This window comes from Saimiri boliviensis, chromosome 7 (genome assembly GCF_048565385.1).
Source record: "Saimiri boliviensis isolate mSaiBol1 chromosome 7, mSaiBol1.pri, whole genome shotgun sequence".
Classification (NCBI taxonomy): Eukaryota; Metazoa; Chordata; class Mammalia; order Primates; family Cebidae; genus Saimiri; species Saimiri boliviensis.
In genome coordinates this window covers 76,215,851-76,239,643 of record NC_133455.1, presented here as the reverse complement: position 1 = coordinate 76,239,643, position 23,793 = coordinate 76,215,851, and the positions used below count along the sequence as shown (strand labels likewise).

Genomic DNA, 23,793 nt, shown 5'->3' with positions numbered 1-23,793 from the left:
TCTCTTGGAGAATGATTCATGTGCTGATAAATAGAATGTATATTCTGTAGTTTTGGCATAAAATGTTCTGTAAATATCTGTTAAGTACACTTGTTCCAGGGTATAGTTTAAGTCTATTGTTTATTTGTCAGCTTTCTGTTTTGATGACCTATCTAGTGCTGTCAGTGGAGTATTTAAGTTCCCCACTATTACTGTGTTGTTGTTTATTCTATTTCTTATGCTCAGTAGTAATTGTTTTATAAATTTGGGATCACCAGTGTTAGGTGCAGATATATTTAGGATTGTGATAGTTTCCTGTTGGACTAGTCTTTTTATCATTATGTAATGTCCTTCTTTGTCTTTTCAAACAGTTACTGCTTTAAAATCAGTTTTGTCTGATGTAAGAGTAGCTACTCCTATTTGCTTTTGGTGTCTATTTGCATGGAATATCTTTTTCCACTCCTTTATCTTAAATTTATGTGTGTCCTTATGTTGGTGAATTCTTACTCATTCTGCCATTCTGTAGCTTTTAAGTGTCCCATTTAGGTCATTTACATTCAACATTAGTACTGAAAAGTGAGGTACTATTCTATTCACTGTGCTAGTTATTGCCTTGAAAACTTAGGTTTCTTTTTTCCATTGTGTTATTGTTTTGTAGGACCTGTGAAAGTTATGTTTTAAGAAGCTTCTATTTTGGTGTATTTTGAGGGTATGTTTCAAGTTTTCTAATTTCTTTTAGCAGTGGCAAATTCTCTTAGCATTTATTTGTCTGAAAAAGACTATATGTTGTCTGCATTTATGAAGCTTAGTTTCACTGGATAGAAAATTCTTGGCTGATTAGTTTTGTTGTTTAAGGAGGCTAAAGATAGGACCCCAATCACTTCTAGCTTGTATAGCTTCTGTTGAGAAATCTGCTGTTAATCTAATAGGTTTTCCTTTATAGCTTACCTGTTGCTTTTCCCTCACAGCTCTCACAATTCTTTCTTTTGTCTTGACTTTGGATAACCTGAGGACTGTGTAAATAGGTGATGCTCTTTTTGCAATGAATTTCCCAGGTATTCTTTGAGCTTCTTGTGTTTGGATGTCTAGATCTCTAGCAAGGCCAGGGAAGTTTTCCTCTATTATTTTCTCAAATATGTTTTCCAAACTTTGAAATTTTCTTCCTTGGTAATACCATTATTCTTAGGTTTGATTGTTGAACATAATTCCAAACTTCTTAGAGGGTTTATTCATTTTTGTATTCTTTTTTCTTTCTTTTTCCTTCTGATTGGGTTATTTGAAAGCCTTGTATTTGAGCTCTGAAATTCTTTCTTCTAATTCTTTAATTCTATTGCTGAGGCTTTCCATTGTGTTTTGCATTTCTGTAATTGTGTTCTTCCTTTCCAGAAGTTGTGATAGTTTTTGTTTATGCTATCTATTTCTCTGGAGATTTTCTTGTTAATATCCTGTATCTTTTTTTTTTGTTTTAATTTTCTAAAGTTGATATTCACCTTTCTCTGGTGCCTCCTTAAGTAGCTTAATAATTGACCTTTTGAACCCTTTTTCTGGCAATCCAGATATTTCATCTTGGTTTGAATTTATTGTTGGTGAGCTACTGTGATCTTTTGGGGTGCTAATGAACCTTGTTTTATCATATTTTTAGAATTGTTTTTCTGATTTCTTCTCATTTGGATAGACTGTCAGAGGAAAGATTTGGGACTCAAGGGCTGCTGATTAGATTTTTTTGGTCCCATGTGGTACTCCCTTGATGTGGTGCTCTCCCCCTTCCCCTAGGGATGGGGCTTCCTGAGAGCTGAACTGCAGTGATTATTATTGTTCCTTCTTTTCCTGATCTAGCCAATCAGAGCTACTGGGCTCTAGGCACGTTCTAGGAGGTGTCTTCAAAGAGTCCTGTGATATGATCTGTCTTCAGGTCTCTCATTTGCGAATATTAGCACCTGCTGTGGTAGAGGTAGCAGGGGAGAAAAGTGGACTCTGTGAAGGTCCTTTTTTAGTGCAATGGTTTTGTGTTGGGTGGCCTCCAGCCAGGAGGTGGTGCTTTCAAGAGAGCATCAGCTATGGCAGTGTAAGGAAGGCATAGGCCTGCATTAGGGTTGCCTGGATGAGTATTCGGATTTCTCAGGAGGTGGGCAGAGCTGTGGATCTCCCAGGTAATTATGTCCTCTGTCTTTGGCTACCAGAGTGGGTAGAGAAAGATCATCAGGTGGTGTTAGGGTTAGGTGTGTCTGAGCTTAAACTCTCCTTTGGTGGGTCTTGCTATAGCCTCTGTCAGGGGTAGGGGTATAGTTCTCAGGCTGATGGAGTTATGTTCTCAGGGGGATCATGGCTGCCTCTGCTGCTTCATACCAGGGAATTGGGGAAGTGAGGGAAAGCTGGCAGTGACAGGTCTCAGCCAACTCCCATGTAGCCTGAAAGAACAATTTCACTCCCACCATGCCCCACCAACAGCACCGAGTTCGTTTTCAGGCAGCCAGTGAGCAGGAGTGAGAAGGTGCCCCAGGGTACAAGCCTCCCTGGTGAGAAAACAAGCAGGGCCTTCAGGTTTCACATCTCCCCATCTGCTGCAGTTGCTTTGCTTGTATCTACACTCCCTGTTTGCCCCCTTCCCTAGATTCTGTCTGGGAAACTTCACGTTCAGTCAAAATTGTTACAAAGTTCAGCTGGAAGTTTTTTTCTCCTTGTGATCATCCCCCAATTCCACTGGCAGACCTCTCCAAAGACCCCTGTGAGACATTAAAGTAAGGAATGGCTTCACTGAGGATGGAGAGTGCCCAAGGCACTCGTCCAGCCGCTTCCTCTACTCATACATTTTACTTGGCTCTCTAAATTCATCTCAGCTCCGAGTAAGGTCACATCCTTCTCCCATGATCTGGACATTCAGCTTTTCCTGCGAGGATGTTTGTTTGGAGGTGGACCTTCCCCCTCACACTTTGGTTACGCACAGTCATTTGACTTTCTCATGAAACCTGCAGCGGCAAGCCACTTCTTCAAAGGGTCTGTGGATTCTCTCAGCTTTCCTGGTATGTCCCTGCAGTAGTTCCTGGAGCAAAAGTTCACAGTGTGAGTCTCCATAAGCTGCTCTGTCCATCTGAATGGGAGCGGCAAGTTAGTTCTACCTACTATTCACCATTAAAAAAAAAATCGACACTGTCCTTCGCAGAGCAGAAATTTTCAATTTTGCTACTAATGAAGTTCGACTTATCTATTCTTTCTTTGATGGATCATTTATTTTACTTTCGTGTGCCTAGTTCTCTCCCTCTACTGCTTTCTAGGTTTTTTAAAAGTAGAGATGGCTTGGATTTATATTTCCAGGATATAGCACAACTCCTGGCACTTACTCAGTGTTGAGGGAATCTTCAGTGTGTGAATGACTAGCCTGTGATCTCATGGTTAGAGAGTAGTTAAGTACTAACGAAAGCACAGGTTTCTTGACTCACTGGCAATGGTTCTCCTAATACATATTGCTGCTTCTCTATTTTAATTTGAATTTCACATCATAAGTGAATTTTAAAGTCCTTTTTAAAAGGACATTTTCAGAAGATATCAACAGCAACAACCAAATGCTTATTTGAGATGACAGTATAAAATTGCTAGTGAATGGGTAGTTCAGAATATAAGTTTTCAAAGAGCCATTAGCATTTTTTCTAAAACCTAAAAAAAAAGCTTCATCCTAGTCCTCTTTAATAATTTGACCAAGGATTTATATCATTTTAATCTAGAGTGACACTCAGAACCTGGATGTTTCTTATTGAAATTGCTGAAGGGTAGAGAAAAGATAACCTAAAGTTGCTTTTCATGTCAATCACTGGGAACAAAGCAAACCTTCCATATGTGAGAAAAGATTTTGTTGGATTATAGTTGAGAGGCAAAGATTTTGTTCATTCTTAAATAATACTGATTTCCTCTGCTTGTAGGGCTCTTGGTGGCTTCAAAGAATACCACGTATGTAAAAAAAAAAATACCTCTTAGCATACAGAAGAGTATGGAATTATAAATCTGTAAAATTAGATACAGGAAATAGTAAAAGTTTATCCTCACAGGGAATAATCACTTCTTAACATTAAATGAATTAATGCTTTTCTTCATCTAGATTTTTTTTACATTGCACGCTACACATTTTGGAGTTGGAAAGAAATCTAGAGAGTCTTTTAATTTTGTAGTTGAGGAAACTAAAGTCCAAATAAATAAAGTGCTTTCTGAAATAATATTCCTGACCAGTTTGGACCAAAATCAAAGTATCCTGGGTCAGGGTTCAATGCTACATTGCTTCTCTGATGAGCAGGTGGCTTTCATTGATTATGCTGGAAGTTTATTCTGTAATATCACAAGATAAACATGCTTTTAGCGGATGTCACTTGTTTTCTTTACTATGGTATTAAATGTCCTACCATCATTTATAGCCACCTTTACCCACAGATGATAGATTGTGACTTAGTGAGATTAACTGATTTGTCAAAGATGAAACCATCAGTTTGTGTCAGTGCACATCACAGAACCCAGAGCTTCGTATCACCCAATCCAGGATTTATCTCTCCTAAAACCGTACTTGTCTCTCTGTTAGAAAAAAGGTTCAGTACACATACACACATATTCACAAAGAGGCAACGTCAGTGTTTTTACAATTTCCAATAAGTTTATCTAAGCCTGGACAAAAAAAGTGTTAAATTTATTTTTAATTCTTTGTTTTGAGAACCCTTACAGTAAGCCATTTGTTTATTCATGTATTCATCAAGTATTTTAATTTTCTATTATGGCTCTCAAACTGCCTCAAGCTGGGCATTCATAAATTAAAAGTCATGGATTTGATCCTCAAAATTTAGTAGAGGAAATGAAGATATGAAAAGTAAATGTAAAAGACAACAAGAAGAGCTAAAGATCCTAAATATATACGCACCCAATACAGGAATACGCAGACATACAAGACTTATAAAGAGACTTAGACTCCCACATAATAATAGTGGGAGACTTCAACATTAATATTAGACAGATCAATGAGACAGAAAATTAACAACGATATTCAGGACTTGAACTCAGATCTGGAACAAGTAAATGTAATTAACATTTATAGAACTCTCCACTTTAAATATACAAAATATACACTCTTATCAGTACCACATCATATCAACTTAGAAGTTTAAAAGAAATCTTGGTTGGCTCCTTGTTTGCTATTCTCTTCCCTCATTTTCTTTCATGTCTCCATTATTAAGGACAATTATAGGCATACCCATATTTAGACTGCATTCTAGCCCGGGCAATAAAGCAATACCCCCATCCTCTCTCCCTCTTCCTCTTTCTCTTTCTTCCTCTTCTTTATTCTTTTTAATTAAAAAAAAAAAGACTGTTACAGGTATTACAGAAATAAGCAAGAAATTGTTAATCAGAGGAGGGAATGGTTCAACCTACCTAACAGGTTAATTAACAGCTTCAGAGAGTAAGGGATGTGATGCTCTAAATCCTGAAAAATTAAAAGGAGGCGAGGATTCAAGAAACAGGGAGGCGGACTGGGCAAAGGCAAAGAGACGTGAAGGCATGCTTTGTATAAGACTCTGATAGTAGTTTATGTGTCTTCAGTGTAGGATGCAACACATGTGCACAGGAAAGTGAGGCTGTTTTAGATGTGGGCAGATGGAAGGATGCTTTTGTGATGTTTGGAGTTTGAATTATTGTATAAAAAAATAAAGAGCCACAAATGATTCTATATTGCAGACTTACTTTTAGAAGGATCTACCATGGTTGTATGTGTGTGTAGGGAAATGAGCTACCAAGTAGGGAAACAAGTCATGGGCTCTTGTTGTTTTGCAAGGAAGAGATGTTAAGCATGCCTAAGATAAATCATTAGAAGTGAAGTTGTAGGAAAGAGAGGAAAATCAAAAGGGTGCACAAAAGGCAGACTGACAGGGATTTGGTGATCAAAGGGATGAGGTGGGGGGGTGGTAATGAAAGTGACATTGAACTACTAGAAATTAAGAGAAGTGAGTTCTAGTTAGTTATCTTCTACTCCCTGGCTCTGTGATATAGAATTAGGATTATGTTTTCTCATCACCTGTTTCCTTTTTACAAAATGGCAAGTTTGGACTTTATTTTTCTTTAAGTCTCTAAAAAGCTCTGATTCTCTTTTAGATATCTGCATTACATAAATATATCCAAGGGTCTGTTATTAGCCTCCATAATAATTATAGCTAACACTATTAAGTTTAAGCATCTTCATGAAGGTTGACTCAATTAACCCTCATTATAACCTTTAATGGTAGGTTATATCATAATTCCTATTTTACCAATGAGTATCTGATTCTTAGAGAGATCAAATGATTTTCTCAAATTATATCTTTCTGTTCTCTGCTCTTTCTACTTCCTGTGTCATTTCCCTTATGAAGCACTTGAGCTGCACCCAACTCCTTCCTAGGTCCATTACTAGGAATATTATTACATATTAGTTAAGATAAGACTTACTACTATGACAGATATACATCAAAATCATTGGCTTAACCTAGTCTATGATTACGTTAGGCTTAACATAGCCTAAACCTATTTCTTACGTGAAATCCAGTTGGTAGCAGGCAGTGGTTCTCGCCTCTACATAGTCATTCAGGGACTCAGGTTTATGGTAGCTCTGCCTTCTTCTGTGCCTGGTTTCCAAGGTCACTCCTGGCACTTACTTCTACCTGAAAGGGGAGAGAGAGAGAGAGAGAGCAGATAATGGAGAAGGAGGTTTTTATAAGCCTGGTCTAAAAAAAAAAAACATAATTCACTTCTGCCCACATTCTTTGTGTCACTGCCTATACCTAACTGCAAGGAAGACTGGAAAACAGACAAGCTGTGAACCCAGGTGAGAAAAAGGTTTGATGCATAGGAAAGCACTTTCTTCTAAAGCTGAGACTCGAATCTAGACCATCTGACTTGAGAATCCTCCGCCAATCCACTGTCCTGTATTACTATTTGAACTTGATCTCTCTTGTGGAATTGACAATAATCAAGCTGTTTTTTTATGTAAAGAAATGTGAGGGTACATACTGACTTTATAGTGACTATTATACTGTGCAGTTAAGACTTGTAACTTCATAAAGATAAGAAATATATTTAAACTACAAATTTCTTTTTTTTTTTTTTTATTGCATTTTAGGTTTTGGGGTACATGTGATGAACATGCAAGATTGTTGCATAGGTACACACATGGCAGTGTGCTTTGCTGCCTTCCGTCCCCTCACCTGTATTTGTCATTTCTCCCCATGCTATCTCTTCCCACCTCCCCACCCCCCGCCCCTCCCCCATTTCCCCCCAACAGACCCCAGTGTGTAATGCTCCCCTCCCTGTGTCCATGTGTTCTCATTGTTCAACACCCGCCTATGAGCGAGAATATACGGTGTTTGATTTTCTGCTCTTGTGTCAGTTTGCTGAGAATGATGGTTTCCAGGTTCATCCATGTCCCTATAAAGGACGTGAACTCATCGTTTTTGATGGCTGCATAATATTCCATGGTGTATATGTACCACATTTTCCCTATCCAGTCTATCATCGTTGGGCATTTGGGTTGGTTCCAGGTCTTTGCTATTGTAAACAGTGCTGCAATGAACATTCGTGTGCACGTGTCCTTGTAGTAGAATGATTTATAATCCTTTGGATATATACCCAGTAATGGGATTGCTGGGTCAAATGGGATTTCTATTTTTAGGTCCTTGAGGAATCGCCACACTGTCTTCCACAATGGTTGAATTAATTTACATTCCCACCAACAGTGTAAAAGTGTTCCTATTTCTCCACATCCTCTCCAGCATCTGTTGTTTCCCGATTTTTTAATGATCGCCATTCTAACTGGTGTGAGATGGTATCTCAATGTGGTTTTGATTTGCATTTCTCTGATGACCAGTGATGATGAGCATTTTTTCATATGTTTGTTGGCCTCCTGTATGTCTTCTTTTGTAAAGTATCTGTTCATATCCTTTGCCCATTTTTGAATGGGCTTGTTTGTTTTTTTCTTGTAGATCTGCTTTAGTTCTTTGTAAATTCTGGATATCAGCCCCTTGTCAGATGGGTAGACTGCAAAAATTTTTTCCCATTCTGTTGGTTGCCGATTCACTCTACTGACTGTTTCTTTTGCCGTGCAGAAGCTGTGGAGTTTGATTAGGTCCCATTTGTCTATTTTGGCTTTTGTTGCCATTGCTTTTGGCGTTTTGGTCATGAAGTCCTTGCCTACACCTATGTCCTGAATGGTTTTGCCTAGATTTTCTTCTAAGGTTTTTATGGTATTAGGTCTGATGTTTAAGTCTTTAATCCATCTGGAGTTAATTTTGGTGTAAGGTGTCAGGAAGGGGTCCCGTTTCTGCTTTCTGCACATGGCTAGCCAGTTTTCCCAACACCATTTATTAAACAGGGAGTCCTTTCCCCATTGCTTGTTTTTGTCAGGTTTGTCGAAGATCAGATGGTTGTGGGTATGTTGTATTTCCTGTGAGGCCTCTGTTCTGTTCCATTGGTCTATATCTCTGTTTTGGTACCAGTACCATGCTGTTTTGATTACTGTAGCCTTGTAGTATAGTTTGAAGTCCGGTAGTGTGATGCCTCCCGCTTTGTTCTTTTTGCTTAGAATTGACTTGGCTATGCGGGCTCTCTTTTGGTTCCATATGAAGTTTAAGGTGTTTTTTTCCAGTTCTGTGAAGAAGGTCATTGGTAGCTTGATGGGAATAGCGTTGAATCTGTAAATTACTTTGGGCAGTATGGCCATTTTCACGATGTTGATTCTTCCTAACCATGAACATGGAATGTTTCTCCATCTGTTTGTATCCTCTCTTATTTCGTTGAGCAATGGCTTGTAGTTCTCCTTGAAGAGGTCCTTTACGTTCCTTGTTAGTTGTATTCCTAGGTACTTTATTCTCTTTGTAGCAATTGTGAATGGCAGTTCGTTCTTGATTTGGCTCTCTTGAAGTCTATTACTGGTGTATAGGAATGCTTGTGATTTTTGCACGTTGATTTTGTATCCTGAGACTTTGCTGAAGTTGTTTATCAGTTTCAGGAGATTTTGGGCTGAGATGATGGGGTCTTCCAGATATACAATCATGTCATCTGCAAATAGAGACAATTTGATTTCCTCCTTTCCAATTTGGATACCCTTTATTTCTTTTTCTTGCCTGATTGCTCTGGCTAGAACTTCCAGTACTATATTGAATAGGAGTGGTGAGAGAGGGCATCCTTGTCTAGTGCCAGATTTCAAAGGGAATGCTTCCAGTTTTTGCCCATTCAGTATGATATTGGCTGTTGGTTTGTCGTAAATAGCTTTTATTGTTTTGAGATACGTTCCGTCAATACCTAGTTTATTGAGGGTTTTTAGCATAAAGGGTTGTTGAATTTTGTCAAAAGCCTTCTCTGCATCAATCGAGATAATCATGTGGTTTTTGTCTTTGGTTCTGTTTATGTGGTGAATTACGTTTATGGACTTGCGTATGTTGAACCAGCCTTGCATCCCCGGGATGAATCCTACTTGATCATGGTGGATGAGCTTTTTGATATGCTGTTGCAATCGGTTTGCCAGTATTTTATTGAAGATTTTTGCATCTATGTTCATCATGGATATTGGCCTGAAATTTTCTTTTCTTGTTGAGTCTCTGCCGGGTTTTGGTATCAGGATGATGTTTGTCTCGTAAAATGATTTGGGAAGGATTCCCTCTTTTTGGATTGTCTGGAATAGTTTCAGAAGGAATGGTATCAGCTCCTCCTTGTATGTCTGGTAGAATTCAGCTGTGAACCCATCTGGACCTGGGCTTTTTTTGGGTGGTAGGCTCTTTATTGCTGCCTCGACTTCAGACCATGTTATTGGTCTATTCAGGGTTTCGGCTTCTTCCAGGTTTAGGCTTGGGAGGTTGCAGGTGTCCAGGAATTTATCCATTTCTTCCAGGTTTACTAGTTTATGTGCATAGAGTTGTTTGTAATAATCTCTGATGATGGTTTGGATTTCTGTGGAATCTGTGGTGATATCCCCTTTATCGTTTTTTATTGCATCAATTTGGTTATTCTCTCTTTTCTTTTTTATTAATCTGGCTAGTGGTCTGTCTATTTTGTTGATCTTTTCAAAAAACCAGCTCCTGGATTTATTGATTTTTTGAAGAGTTTTTTGTGTCTCTATTTCCTTCAGTTCTGCTCTGATCTTAGTTATTTCCTGTCTTCTGCTAGGTTTTGAGTTTTTTTGATCTTGCTCCTCTAGCTCTTTCAATTTTGATGATAGGGTGTCAATTTTAGATCTCTCCTTTCTTCTCATGTGGGCACTCATTGCTATATATTTTCCTCTAGAGACTGCTTTAAATGTGTCCCAGAGATTCTGGTATGTTGTGTCTTCGTTCTCATTGGTTTCGAAGAACATCTTTATTTCTGCCTTCATTTCATTGTTTATCCAGTCAACATTCAAGAGCAAGTTGTTCAGTTTCCATGAAGCTGTGCGGTTCTGAGTTAGTTTCTGCATTCTGAGTTCTAACTCGATTGCACTGTGGTCTGAGAGACTGTTTGTTATGATTTCTGTTCTTTTGCATTTGCTGAGGAGTGATTTATTGCCAATTATGTGGTCAATTTTAGAGTAGGTGTGATGTGGTGCTGAGAAGAATGTATATTCTGTGGATTTGGGGTGGAGAGTTCTGTAAATGTCTATTAGGTTTGCTCGTTCCAGGTCTGTGTTCAGGTCCTGGATATCCTTGTTGATTTTCTGTCTGGTTGATCTGTCTAATATTGACAATGGGGTGTTAAAGTCTCCCACTATTATTGTGTGGGAGTCTAAGTCTCTTTGTAAGTCATTAAGAACTTGCCTTATGTATCTGGGTGCTCCTGTATTGGGTGCATATATATTTAGGATCGTTAGCTCTTCTTGTTGCAGTGATCCTTTTACCATTATGTAATGTCCTTCTTTGTCTCTTTTGATCTTTGTTGCTTTAAAGTCTATTTTATCAGAGATGAGAATTGCAACTCCTGCCTTTTTTTGCTCTCCATTTGCTTGGTAGATCTTCCTCCATCCCTTTATTTTGAGCCTTTGTGTATCCTTGCATGTAAGATGGGTTTCCTGGATACAGCACACTGATGGGTTTTGGCTTTTTATCCAATTTGCCAGTCTGTGTCTTTTGATTGGGGCATTTAGTCCATTGACATTTAGGGATAGTATTGTTATGTGTGAATTTGATGCTGTCATTTTGATGCTACCTGGCTGTTTTGTTGGTTAGTTGATGCAGATTCTTGATTGTGTTGCTGCTTTTTTACCATTTGGTGTGTTTTTGGAGTGGCTGGTACTGGTTGTTCCTTTATATGTGTAGAGCCTCTTTCAGGAGTTCTTGTAGAGCAGGTTTGGTGGTGATGAAATCTCTGAGTGCTTGCTTGTTCACAAAGGATTTTATTTTTCCTTCACTTATGAAGCTGAGTTTGGCTGGATAGGAGATTCTGGGTTGAAAGTTCTTTTCTTTAAGGATGTTGAATATTGGCCCCCAGTCTCTTCTGGCTTGTAGGGTTTCTGCTGAGAGATCTGCTGTGAGTCTAATGGGCTTCCCTTTGTGGGTAACCCGACCTTTCTCTCTGGCTGCCCTTAGAATTTTCTCTTTCATTTCAACCCTGGTGAATCTGACGATTATGTGCCTTGGGGTTGCTCTTCTTGAGGAATATCTCTGTGGTGTTCTCTGTATTTCCTGGATTTGAATATTGGTCTGCCTTGCTAGGTTGGGGAAGTTTTCCTGGATAATATCCTGAAGAGTATTTTCCAGCTTGGATTCATTCTCTTCATCACATTCAGGTACACCTATCAGACGTAGATTAGGTCTTTTCACATAGTCCCACATTTCTTGAAGATTTTGTTCATTCCTTTTTGCGCTTTTTTCTCTGTTCTTGCCTTCTCTTTTTATTTCATTGAGTTGGTCTTCGACCTCTGATATCCTTTCTTCTGCTTGGTCAATTCGGCTGTTGAAGCTTGTGCATGCTTCACGAAGTTCTCGTGTTGCGTTTTTCAGCTCCATCAATTCACTTATTCTCCTCTCTATGCTGTCCATTCTCGTCAGCAGTTCGTCCAATCTTTTTTCAAGGTTCCTATTTTCTTTGCGATGGGTTAGAACATGTTCTTTCAGCTCATTGTAGTTTCTTACTACCCATCTTCTGAAGTCTGATTCTGTCATTTCATCACCCTCCTTCTCCATCCGGTCTGGTTCCCTTGCTGGTGAGGAGTTGTGATCACTTTTAGGAGGAGAGGTGTTCTGGTTTCGGGAGTTTTCATCCTTTTTACGCTGGTTTCTACCCATTTTTGTGGGTTTATCCACCTGTTGTCTGTCTCTGTCCCAGGGAGTTGGAGCTTTATGAGTTTCCGTTGCACTACTGCCTTTTTTGATTTTTTTTTTTTTTTTCAGGTCAGACCCGCCCAGCTAGCAGCAGGCCTAGCCTCTGCCTGCCCACAGGGGCTTTGCTGAGCTGCTGTGGGCTCCGCCCAGCTGCCCTGAGCTCTTCCCTGTAGTCCTTTTTATATGGGCGTAGTTAGAACTGTCTGGGCAATGGTGGCCCCGCCTCTGATATGGCGGACTCTCTCTGTTGTGGCAGGTTGCCTCGGCAACGGCGGGTTGCCTCGGCAACGGCAGCCTGCCTCCGTAGCGGTGGAGAGTCTCAGTAATGGCGGAAGCCCCTCCCCCACGGAGCCGGACCGTCCCGGTTCAGCTGTGCTTGGTTTGAAGGGCTCAACCCAGAGGGTTTCCAATTACTGTTTTTGTTTTCGTTGTTGTTGGGGGTGGAGGGGTGGGACCAACCGAGCCTGATCACCTGGCTCCCTGACTCAGAGTCTTTTCTTTTAAATTGAACGACCCCGCGTTCTGGTCGCTTGTTGAAAAGGCGCCGGGATCTCCCGTGCTGCGACTCACGGAGTCGGCTCGAACCGCGGCGCCGGCTCCTGGCGGATTTTTTGCCTAGGAATCTCCTGGCCTGACTCGCTATTTCAGATGAATGGGCTTTTCTGCCGTCTCAAGGCTCTGCTCGCCAGCTAAGAGGGCTCCCAGACCAGTGGCTTTTGTACGGAGAACCGCAGCAACAGGGCGTGGTCACAGCAGCCGCGCGGGCGGAATCAGCCCCGCGGGGGCCAAAACAGCCGCACCGGCTGGGACTGCGACGCTGGCGACCCCTCTGCCTGGGTATCTCCTGGTCTGTGGGCAATAAGAGTTCGTCTGGAAATGCGGCGTCCACTCACCCTCTGCACTTTCACTGGGAGCTGAAGTCCTGAGCTGTTCTTAGGCGGCCATCTTGAAAGTCGGATCAAACTACAAATTTCATAAGCTTCTCAGTTTCTCACTAGGTTCAGGGACTAAATGAAGTTAATGTGTTTTAGTTTGAAGAGATTAAAAAATCTGTTATATTTAAATTTTCATTTTCTGAGAGGTTTAACAGATTGTCTTCATTTTAATGAAACCTAATTATTTTACAAACTCATTAAACTCTTGAACTGGCAGAAACCTCTAAGTCTAAATTAACTCCAAATTTAGTCTGATTTCTTCATTTTGCAGATAAGGAAAGTGATCCAGAGACCTAAATGCCTTATTCAAAGTCACACTCCTCAGAAGCAACTACACACGAGAGCCCCAATCCTCGGTCTGTCTTTTCAATGCTCTTTCTCCCCATTGTGTCAATCCCTCAGAGAGCACGTGGTCTACGCTCCACTCCTTCCTAGGAATGCTTATAGGAGTATTCTTAATCACAAAAAAACAATGTGATTTCTACAGTGCTTGAGAATTGGGGATGTTCTATATCTTTAAATTTTTGTATAATTTAATCAGAATATTTTCTTTTCAAACTTTGCCATTAACAATCAATCTATCAGTCTAGGATTAGATGATAGACTAGATAGATTGATTGATTTTTAATGTAAAATTATTGTAATTGTAAATGGACTTAGGGTTGACATTTGAAGTATCAGTTTTCAGTATGAGGTAAATGTAGGAAGTGTGACTGTTAGATTATGTTTCCTGGATTTTACTTAGAAGATAGGGATTTGTCTTTTTCCTTTTTTTTTTTTTTTTGTCTTTTTCCTCTTAAAAATGGAGGTGGAGAATACTTCTGGCCGGTAATGAGCTTTTGTTAATTGTAACTTTAATTTAAACAAAGAAATTCTAGTCAGCACAGTTTTGGGTCAAGGAACAGAGAGATCATCAAGTTACCTCAGGAAAAAAAGGGGAGCTAATTGCAACCCATTCTGGAAAATGTTTTCAGGAATTCAGGAAAAATCTCAGGAAGATCTGCAGAAGGGCATACACCAAGGCAGCTGGTGGACCACCTGCTCCCTTCTCTCTGACCTCTCTTGGCTGCTGTATGTGGTTTCCTTTCCTGACTGCTTCCTCCGAGTCCCACCCCTCTTCACCATGAGGCATGCAGGAAGCTCTCCCTGGGTCGCCTGACTCCTGATGCTAGATAAACTTTTGACTCATGTGTCAATTTCCATGTGTCTATTCTATGCCTTTTACTTCAAATTTCTCAAGAGATGGGTTTGATTGGTCTAGCACCTCTTTTTCAGAACAGGCCTTACAAGCAGAAGTTTCTGGACAGTTTATAAAGGGTTCACTTATTCCTTTAGATTGATCTTTCTTAACATCAATTCTCATTTAAAATGTGGGTGGGAAGATATTTGTGATTGAGCTGAGGGACAGAGAATCTAAATATTAACCCAGCAGTGAATCTTCCCATTTTGTCACTTTCTCTTAAAAGAGACTGTGGGACATTCTCTGGTTGAGAGTTTGCTTTTGTTAATAGAGACCACACTGTTAAATTGAAATTTTATGGTTATTATCCTTTCTTTAGTGGGAATCTTCTGCCACCCCAAAATTTTATTTTATTTTTTTCCATATGAAAGTGGGGCAGTTTTAAAAAACAGAGTCTGTAAACATGTAACTGGTTGTTTCCTCCCTGATCATCCTGACTTTATAAAGTATGAGAACTTTTGAAATTTCATTGAGCTATTTAAATTACTATTTTTTAATTAGATTGCTTCAGCATGAAAGTCTAAAAATGTGCACTATTTTTCCATTCTAATGAATTAAAATGAGAAATTGGCTGTCTCAGAAAGTTTTTGTTTCAGCACATTTTTTCAATTCAAAGTGATTTACAGCAACCTAAATCTGCTAACTAGCTTGCATTTCAGTTGCCTATTGGTGCATGTAGGTGATGCTTAATTTCTGTTTAGAAGATATAATATAGATCCTCCAGGGAGCTAGTCAGGCTGGGTAAAACTATGAAATAGGAGTATATAGAGACAAACAAAATTTCAGAATCAATGAGACAAATCAGAATGCAAATAAGAACTGAAATCTAGTGGAGAGGAAACCAAGTAAGAACAAATTCACAACTTGATGCTAAATTTACTGTCTTTTGACGCTTTGGTGTCAGACTGATTTTTTTTTTTACATGCATCTCATGTCAACATAACTAAGTGTGTGTGTGTGTGTGTGTGTGTGTGTGTGTGTGTGTATGATATGAAATTAGGCCTTCTGTAGAATGTAGATAACTTCCCCTAACAGCCACTTCTTTGCAGCTTATATGCATATTGCATTACTTTGATATTCATTAATTACACTAATAGTAAAAATAAAGATAATTAACATTTAATAATGTATATTTTCAAAACAGCTTCACCCACATTATCTCATTTGGTCTTCATAAAGACTCTAGGGAGCCATTTTAGAGGGGGAAGAAACCAATTCTTTGGAAAATGAATAATCTTGCTTTAGGGTTTACTCAAGTATAGTATAGGTCAAGCTAGGCTCTTTCAAGGTTATCAAGCACTGTGGGTAAGGACAGCAATACACTTACTGCATTCCTCCACATAATCTGGAATTGGAGTCTGTTGCATGTGTTCAGAACTCCATAAATGCATTGTTCTTGCATAGAAAGGTCTGTCCTCATATTGTCAGAAAGAAATACTGAAACTGGGTAATTTATAAAGAAAAGAGGTTTAATTGGCTTATGGTTCTACAGGATGTACAGTAAAGCGTGATGCTGGCTACCTGCTAAGCTTCTGGGACGCTGCAGGAAACTTACCATCAATCATGGTAGAAGGCAAAGCAGGAGTGAGACATGTTACATGGCCAGAGCAGGAGGAAGAGAGAGAGAGGGGAGGTGCTATACACTTCTAAATAAACAGATCTCTTTCACAAGAACAGAACTAGGGGGATGGTGCTAAACAATTAGGAACTGCTCCCATGATCCAATCACCTCCCACTAGGCCCCATCTTCAGCAAGATTATATTGCAGCATGGTATTTGGGTGGGGACACAGATTCAAACCATATGAGGCATTATAAGATAATGATCAAGATTGGGCCAGGTGTGGTGGCTCACGCCTGTAATCCCAGCACTTTGGGAGGCCGAGGCGGGTGGATCACGAGGTCAAGAGATCAAGACCATCCTGGTCAACATGGTGAAACCCTGTCTCTACTAAAAATACAAAAAATTAGCTGGGCATAGTGGCACATGCCTGTTATCCCAGCTGCTCAGGAGGCTGAGGCGGAAGAACTGCCTGAACCCAGGAGGTGGAGGTTGCAGTGAGCCAAGATCGTGCCATTGCACTCCAGCCTGGGTAACAAGAGCAAAACTCCATCTCAAAACAACAACAACAAAAAAAGATCAAGATCATGATTTCTGGAAGCAAATTATCTGTATTCTTATCTCTAATTTTGTTTCTTACTCACTCAATATTTTACCTTGGGCAAACTTACATTTCTGTGTCTCTTAACATTTTTGTATCCCTGGTAAATTGGGGGTAATTGTCAGTGGTTATTTCACTAAGATGAAATAATGCTCATCGTACAGTAAATATTCAGTCAATGTTAGCAGTCACCCTTATTTCATAAATGGTTTAGAGTATATAAATTATTTTTACATATGGAATGTAGTATGCCTAGGTTTGTCCTCATATTAAGCTATGGCCAGCAACTATTACTTAAGGTGAATGGTTTGTATAAATATTATCCTACTGTGAACCCACATTTCATATCCATATATTCATGGTTGGTTCACAGGTGATGAATCAAATGTGACTCACTTTCTCTCTATATATAGATATGGAGAGAGAGACGGTAGGAAATTCAAGCAGCTATTAGAATTTTTACATATTTTTACACAATTTTTACACACACACACACACACACACACACACACACACACATAGAGAGTGACATTTGATTTGATCCACCTCTCTCTTTCTCTGTATATATACAGAGAGAGAGAGAGAGAGAGAGAGAGAGAGAGAGAGAGAGGTGGATCACAAGATCATGGATTCAAGACCAGGCTGGCTAAGATGGTGAAACCCCGTCTCTACTAAAAAGACAAAAATTAGCTGGGTGTGGTGGTGGGTGCCTGTAATCCCAGCTACTAATGAGGCTAAGGCAGAGAATCGCTTGAACCTGGGAGGCAGAAATTGCAGTGAGCCAAGATCGTACTACTGCATTCCAGCCTGGGAGACAGAGCAAGACTCCTTCTCAAAAAAAAAAAAAAAAAAAAAAAGTATAAAAGTAGCTTGAAGCACAAGTTTTGGTAAAATAGCTATGGGACCTCATTCCAGAATATATCAATCATAATAGCTTTAGAAAATATTTTGAAATCTAAGATATGATTTAAGAAGCAGTATCTTAAGGCCATGTTTCTGGGGCACCATAGAGCTAAATGTCCTGTTGTTGAAATGAGACATAAGAGCCATAACCTTGGAAGCAAGCAATTAAAACTGGGTAAGACTTGGTATCCCTGCTTCATGAGAATTTAATGAAATCTACATGTCTGGCCGGGCGCAGTGGCTCAAGCCTGCAATCCCAGCACTTTGGGAGGCCGAGGTGGGTGGATCTATATGTGTTTGCTGTCATTTCACAAAAAAAAGTAGGAGGGAATACTGTGTTTATGCATCACATCCATGGAGGAAAAATATCAGAATTTTTTTTTTTTTTTTGTGACGTGGGAATTGTGACATGAAGAAAATTGTTTGTTTGTTCTTTTTCATTTAAATCTTCTCCAGGGGGTCTTGCATCATTTTAATATGATGCTAACTGATCTTCTGTGAAGCCTATTTTGTTAATTTGGAAAGACCTAATATTCAATTAGGTTAGTTTATCACAGGCTCTGTCTGAATCTGTGTAGAGAATTCTAGTAGCTGCTTGAATTTCCTACTGTATCATTAACCTTTTAAAGAAAAACCACAGGAATTAGTTTTATCTTCTTAAATTGCTTGTTTACCATTTATTAAACACATACCACATACTGAGCAGTTTACATGAAAAATTAGTTTTTGTCTACAAGAATTTGGTTATCATAACAAGACCTTAAGACATAGAGCAGACAAATAAACAAACTTAAGTTATGCATACATATTCATGTTCAAATTCTGCTAGGCTAATTTCCCTCTTTGAAGTATCTCACTTCACTTGACTTATTTACTGGCATATATATATATATATATATATATATATATATATATATATATATCTCAACAGTTGATATTTTTCCTACCCATGCCTTCAAAGTTTTTGAGCACAGAAATATCTGTCTGTCTGTCTATCATTGATTTTTATCTATATATTTAGCTATCTGTATCTATCATCTATTCTATTTTTAAAAGGTTATCTCTCTTCTTTTCCCCACAAAAAGTTTTACCCTTCAGTTTTAATAAGAAAGACAAAGACTGAGACTGGTTTTCACAAAGTTCATTTCTCACCAGGAAAATCAACTTGCATGTTTGTATATTTTATTTGTGGGCAGTGGAAAAAAAGAAAGGACAGGGCAGGAAAGCCCTGAATCCATCAGGCTACTGCTTGCCCCTTCCTGGTCGCCTGTACTATTAATCTAGCATCATGCTCTCTGAAGGCAGACCTACCTCTCTTTCCCAGTGCAGCTACTACCTTATCCTTCTTTCCATTGTGTCCGGTGATCATCATTTTACCTCCTTTGTCTTGCAAGAAGAAAGAAGTACACTTTCTTTACCACAGCTCTGACATGCCAAACTCAGCCAATGTCATTATCCCATTATAGAATAATTTTACAATCCCTCATATTATATGAATATCTAAATAGTTTCTTTTTCATCTTGACTCTGCATTGGCCCAAATAAGCTAGGATGATCCAGGCTTTGAGATATCATGCTTCATTGACTTTTTCTTCAGCTAATGCATTTGGAAAGTGTACCCTCCTGAACAATCTGAGAAGCAGTGAAAATACTACCTTGTTATGGCAGGCTGAGTTTGTCGCAGTAACAAACAACATTCTAATTTTAGAGTCATAACAACATGGCTTTGTTTCTCACTCATATGCCCGTCCTGATCGGTGGTGACTCTGTTCCATGTGTCTTCAGCTGAGGATTCAGATTGATGTGGTCTCCACTATCAAGAACATAATTGGTTACTCTAGATGGTGGGGACAAACATGGTAAATTACACAGTAGGTCTTAAAGCATCCATATAGAATTGATATTATTAGTTTCTCCTCATAAGTGGCCCGTCTCACTTAAACTTTCATTTCATTAGACAAAGCAAGTCGTGCCCTTATATCTAAATTTAATGGGGTAGGGAAGTACAGTACCATCTTTGTCCAGAAGGGAGAGAACCAGACATATTTGGTCAACAGGACTAATGACTGCCACAGTTACTTTGTCCTCTTATTTATTTATTTATTTTGTCAGGCAAAATAGAATAAATTTTGATTTTGCATAGAAATAGAGATGAGTTTTCATTTCTCCTGTCTTTCCTACCATGTAGTAAAATCTACTTGAAATACAGATGGTAAACTAGGCTTGGTGCTAGAATGGTGCCTCGTTTCTCAGAGGAGAGGTCAGGGGAAACTCACCATGTGCTCCTGGCTGCCATAGGAACATGGAAGAGAACAGAGCCCAGCCACCATCACATTCTCCCAGAAGCTATCTCACCTTAGTTATCTGCCTGCTAATGTCACTATCTGAAGAAGCCCTAATCATCTTTCCCTGGCTTCCATTCAGAGAGTTAGAGGAATAGTCTCATCCTGACTCACATCTCTGTTTCCCTAAATCACTCTCAGAAGTCCAAGCATCTCCAGTAATCTATCATCAGGGAGATGTTTATCTCCACTCTGCTCTTCAGTCTCACTATACCTTCCATTCTGCTGTGTTCTCTGCAATTTACAGTGTGCATCAGCGAACTCCCTGCCAGGTATTCCTACTACTCCTTCCTAGTGAATTCACTTTTCCTCTTTCTTAGGTATCTATTTCAGACCCTCTTTCGCTTTCTTCTCCAAGGGCTGCTGTATTTCATAGGAAAAATAGACAAAATCAGATCAGAAACTACCTTATCTTCTCACCACTGAATCCACTCACAACTGCCTGACCCTGCATCTTCGTATCCTACCTTCCTCTTATTAAGATGGATTGTGTCCTCACACAAATCTAATGCCAACCCCCCAGGTTCCCTGGAACACAATTTATTTTTCTTTCTTAAGAACATTCTTCGTTAATAATCTGTTTTCTCCCCTGTGTTGTCATTTTTCCCCTCTACTAGATGGCTCCAGCAAACAAGCATGCTTTTAGAGCATCCATTGAAAAAAAAGTCCCTTGGCCCCATGCTTCCTTCCAGCTCTCACTCCGTTTCCTCTCTCTCTTCCCAGAAAAACCCCTTGAAAGATGTTTTATTACTATAACAACCTTACCACTCCTTCTCTACTAAACTTACTTTAATAATGCTTTTGTTTTCTCATGCCACTAACATGATTTTTACCAAGATAAAATGTTAGCAACAATAGCTGTATAACAATAAGGTATAGTGAGTATAGTGAGACTGTATAGCAATAATAGCTAACACTTACAGAAGTGCCTGCTACAGGTAGGCAGTGTTCTGAACACTTTATATATGACTCATTTAATCTTCAGTTAACCCTATGAAAATTGTGCCATTAATATCCCTCTTTTAGAGTTTAAAAAAACTCAGCTGCCCATACCTAATAGATAACATACCAAGATCAAATAGTTGTTATGAGCAACTTAGATTTGAATCCAGCTACTTGAACTTTGGAGTACATACTTTTGGCCACTACACTCTATTACTTTTTAAATGGACAATTATTTCTCTTCATTTAATTGAACCTTTCGACAGCGTTTGACATAGCTGACCAATCCCTCCATTTTGAAACCTTTTATTCTTTTATGTTCTAGTTCTTCATTCGTTCACACACAGATTTCTTTCTTTTTCTTTTTACCTCTTGTGCAGCTCCTTATCATTCTTCTTGCTGTCTCCCCCATTCCAGATCTAGATTTTGGACTGTTTTCTTCTCCTTCTTCTTTTTCTATTGGTAGAAACCTTTTCCATGGTAATCTTGTTAGATTTGTGGATTTGCATGTCATCTGTAGTTTTAGATCACTTAAGACTATCTCTGTATCCAAAATATCTCCCCTAAGCTTTATTTTATAAATGTTGTTGCCTGATTTACATCTCTGCATGAGGGTCCTTTAAGCTTAACGTGGCCCCAACAGAAGTACAGATCTAGTAACCTCATCCGCCTCCTGCCAATTTCCTCTTTCCTAGGCCTTCTCTATCCTTGAGAACCATCAACTTCTAATTGCTCGGTCCAAGTTTAGGGGTAATTCTTGATTCTTCTTTTCCTCATGATCCACATTCTACCCACTGGTAAATCAGATCAACTCTGCACTGAAATATATCCAAGCTGCTACTTCTCCCCATCTCTGCTGTTGTTAATCTAAGTCTTATCCTTGATCACAGAGACTCCTACACCTCTTCATAACTGGTCTCCACTCTCGCCTTCTTCAGCCCAATCTGTAAAGAGCAGCATGAGTAAATTTCTAGTAGATAAATGAGGTAACACTATTTCCACCCAATTATTTCCCATGCAGGAAGAATAAAATCCAGTCTCCTTACCATAGCATACCAGTCTCTACATGATCTGCTTATGTTTCTGATGCATTTCCCTCAAACTTTCACTTGTTTAGCGACCCTCCAGCCATCTGGTCATCTTTGCTGCCCTGGGAACATACCCCAACACTTTCCCCTATTTCATGGCCTTGTCATTCCCTGCTCTTATATTTGTTCTTCCTTTCTTAGGTCTTCATAGTAGAGGCCTCCTTCTCATTATTCAGCTCATCATTCGGATTATCTCCTCAAAGAGAGACCTTTCCTGCAACAGTTCAAAAAATATGCATTCCCTTCCTATAAAATTATTCCTAATCACTTTACTGTACTGTATTTTCTTCAAGGAGCTAAACTCTAACATTGTCTTAATTATTAACGTGGGTGCTTATTATGTGTTTTTTCCTTAGAAATATAAGCTCTTTGAGGGCAGGAACAGATTGTGTCCCTTATTCATTGCTGTGTTTCCAGTACTCAAAACCATGGTTGATGTGTGGCATTCACTCACTTAAAATGTAACCTAATAAAGAAAAGTAGAGAAAGCAGAATATTAACTTGTACGACAAGAAACTGCCTTATCTTCTCACCACCTAATCCACTCACACCTACCTGACTCTGAATCTACATATCTCCCCTTCCTCTTATTAAAATGGATTCCGTCCCTCACACAAATCTAATGCCATCCCGGCTAGCTTTTGGCAAATTAAAATGAACAGACTCATTCCTTTTTTTTTTTTTTTTCATTATACTTTAAGTTCTGGGGTACATGTGCAGGATTGTTACATAGGTATACACATGCCATGGTGGTTTGCTGCATTGATCCCCACATCATCTACATTAGGCATTTTTCCTAATGTCCCTCCCCATTCCTCCCACCCTCTGCTGTCCCTCTCCGAGCTCCTCCACCCTCCAACAGGCCCCAGTATGTGATGTTCTCCTCCCTGTGTCCATGTGATGAACGGACTCATTCTTAGCTAAGAAGATATTCCCCCAAAAACAAGAGGATAGGGACAGAAGTCTGACTTTTATTTTTTAGCTTTCATAGACATAGATTTGTTTTGAATCAAACACAGAAAATATCCCAATTTGTATCTACAGTAACAGAAATGGTATCTGTCTCTTGAAGGTTCTATTGAAGATTATATGTAAAAGCTGTATGTTACACTTGAGTTTTTTGGTTTCACATAGAAGGATAATAGGTAGACAATATGTGTTATTTGCTTTCTCTTAGAAAAATCTGAGCAAGCTACTTAGCCTGAGTTATTGCACATTTGGTTTCACTCATCTCAAATGGGAAGATTAATATAAATGCGTGATGTGCTGATCTCATTTGCAATGGGTCTCCATATGTTTATGCCATTAAACAACTTAAGATCTCCTGCTTTTCCATTTTAATTTCTGTTTTTATAACAATGACAATTTTCAAATTACTGAAAGCATAATCTCTTAACAAATGTTTAATTTTAAGCTGTTTTTAATTTTAGCAGGCAAAAGTTGTATTTCATCATTTCCCAGTAGGATTAATATTTTGAAGAAGAAATACTGAAAAAAAAAAAAAGATAAATAGAATCTTAATATAGAGAGTGAGGGCCACAATTTTAATTAACCCAAGACACTCAGTAGCCTTATTCAAGGTTGACAAAATGAGTAAGGAAGGCTGACAGCCTATTGGACTGGGTTTACGGGCAATTGGCTGCCAGATACAAATTCATCCAAGTTCATGGTTCCATTTGGTGGCAGTTGCCCTCTCAGGCAAAATTGAAAGGAATGACTTCGGGTTCTGGGACTGGCTAGATCTTCCAGAATAATGGTGGCAATTTCAAGAATCACTGATTTGTTCATTTTCTGGGAAATTGAGCAGAAGAATACTGAGGATGTGGGTGCCCACCCTCTGCCTCCCCTTCCTGCTTGGTCCTCATGCTCTCCCTTAGAAGAACATAAGCTTTACCAGCAATCACCTGCTTTGAGAACGG

General features: G+C 39.2%; 1 protein-coding gene across 4 annotated transcripts in view; it reads left to right on the top strand.

Annotated features, from left to right (window-relative positions):
- TAFA2 (TAFA chemokine like family member 2) overlaps positions 1 to 23,793 on the top strand; it is a 545,001-nt gene that overhangs the window by 479,718 nt on the left and 41,490 nt on the right. The window lies entirely within an intron of this gene.